The sequence below is a fragment of the Elaeis guineensis genome, unplaced genomic scaffold (assembly GCF_000442705.2).
Source record: "Elaeis guineensis isolate ETL-2024a unplaced genomic scaffold, EG11 Super_Scaffold_1000265, whole genome shotgun sequence".
In the NCBI taxonomy this organism is placed as follows: domain Eukaryota; kingdom Viridiplantae; phylum Streptophyta; class Magnoliopsida; order Arecales; family Arecaceae; genus Elaeis; species Elaeis guineensis.
The window spans coordinates 50,001-52,500 of NW_027332432.1; the positions used below are offsets into that span (position 1 = coordinate 50,001).

The 2,500-nt window shown below is 38.6% G+C and overlaps 1 pseudogene across 1 annotated transcript in view; it reads right to left on the bottom strand.

Moving 5' to 3' along the window:
* LOC140854580 (protein TIC 214-like) overlaps nucleotides 1-2,500 on the bottom strand; it is a 156,342-nt pseudogene that overhangs the window by 21,343 nt on the left and 132,499 nt on the right. The gene's annotated exons all lie outside the window — the stretch shown is intronic.

Here is a 2,500-nt window from a genome sequence, read left to right on the forward strand (position 1 = left end):
AAGGTCTATCTATTTTCTTTAGTTATTCAGTTAAACCAATGATTCGTTATTGGAGCAGATAGCGCGCATAGTGTTTTGATCTAAGATTTCAATTCTTCCATGTTTCAGCAGTAGCATATTGTTCCATGGAGCTAAGGTCCAAAATATGGAATAAACAAGTGTTTCCACGACTCTACCACCCGGCCAATCCTCTTTGTTCCACTTAATCCCTTTTTCATGGCCACATATCTTTACGGCTAAGGAATGGGAAATCTTTCTCCTGTTACATGAATCAAATGTTTCATTTCATCCGGGAAAAGCCATCTCTTTCTCAACAATGTCTTTGTCATTTGATCCAATAGCGTTCCGTTAGATAGGAACAGATTTGATAAATACTGATAACTCTCGGATAGAGTATTAGAACGGAAAGATCCATTAGATAATGAACTATTGGTTCTAAGCCATCTCTGGCGATGAATCAACAATTCGAAGTGCTTTTCTTGCGTATTCTTGATGAACCAGCGTTTATATATAGATGTAGGAGGATTTGTTTGGTAAGTAATAAGCCCCTTTGACATCTCTTCATCTGCAAAGAATTCTCGACGTGAAAACACAGAGACAAAGGGCTGATCTTTGAATAGGAAAAAGAATGGATCCGCAGGGTCCCAAATGAATTGGCTTATTCGAAAAAAGCCTTCTTCTTTGGAAGATCTATCTCGTGTCTGGTACTGCATGGTTCCACTCTGCAAGAACTCCGAATCATTCTCTTGAAGCTCATCCTCTTTATGATAAATGATCCGCTTGCCCCGAAATGACCCGCCCCAATAGGGAAATCCCAATTCAGTGGGCCTTTCGATACAATCAAATAGATTGCCACAAGGGCGCCATATTCTAGGAGCCCAAACTATGTGATTGAATAAATCCTCCTCTATCTGTTGCGGGTCGACGGCTCCTTCCCCTTCTTCAAACTCCGATTCGTATTTTTCATATAGAAATCTCTGATCAACGATAGAACAAGATCCATTTTGCATCATATCTAACTGATTCCTTGGTTCGGACCGAAGAAGTAATGTCACTCGATTATTATCAAACTGACTGCAATCTTTTTCTGTCCGTAAGATCCACCAGAGCGTTTTCTACTTCTAATAGGCCATGAACTAGATCAGAATCATTCTCAACGATCCATAAGAAGTATCCAATTTTTTCATCGGGTCCGGGTGAAGACCAAATCTGAGCGACCGATCGCAGAACAACTCAAAGATATAGAAGTATCGTTAATTTCTTCATGCTCGTTCCAAGTTCGAAGTACCATTTGTACAAATAAGAATCCCCTTCCTTACATGATTTCTTCTTCATATAGATAGATATAGGATCTATGGGGCAATTACTTAGAAGTACATTTTGTGCAACAGCCCTTCCTATCTGATAGAAAAGGATCCCATGATCCTGAACCGATCTTACCTGGGATCGCAAATCCCAAGTTTGTCTATGAAGAGCTGATCTAATTGTATTAGTTTCTATAATTGATTTCTTCTGTGTAATACTAATTGATAGGGCCTCATTGATAAGTACTACAAGATCTCGTGCATTGGAACCCATGGTTATGGACCCGAATACGTTAGTATGGAACATTTTCTTTTCCAAGTGGAATCCCCTAGTATATGAAAGAATGAAAAAGTGCTTTCGTTGTTGTGGAATAAGAAGCCTTCGTATCTTAATGCATGTATTTAATTTATTCGGAGCTATTAGAGCGGGATCCACTTTTTGGGGAATATGAGTCGAAGCAATAACAAGAATATTTCTAGTGGAACATCTTTCACAATCCCTGGAGAGATAGTTCTCTAATAGACCGAGGGATAAGTAATTCGACTCATTCACATACAGATCATGAATGTTTGGAATCCATATTATGCAAGGAGACATTGCTTTTGCTAATTCGAATTGAAGGGTGATATCAAATCGGTCTATTTTCGGCGTCATATACATAGTTAGCACATTCGTCATAGTTAGCAGCTCCGTATCAAGGTCATCATCAATATCGTCACTATCATCAATATCGATATCGTCACTATCATCAATATCGATATCGTCACTATCATCAATATCGATATCATCAATAAGATAACCTTTAGGCTTGTCATCCAGGAACTTGTTCGGAAATACCGTAATGAAAGGAACATAGGAGTTTGTCGTTAGGTATTTGACCAAATAGGATCGTCCAGTTCCTATAGAACCTATCACTAAAATACCCCTAGAAGGGGATAGGGCTAAGCGGAGCGAAAAGGGTTTTCCATGAGATGGGAAATGAAAACTATTAGCCCCACACGAGGTTTGTGAATAAGTGATTGTCTGATAATGAGCAAGGAATATCCGTCTTTCTGCTAAACAGGATCTATTGAACTCATAATTCATTAGATACTTTTTATGAATGTCAACTAAGTATCGTAAGTAAATTGATCCCGGTTGTTCAATCATTTGATAACCAGAGTCATTCTTTGATAAATGATCACTATGAGTCAGA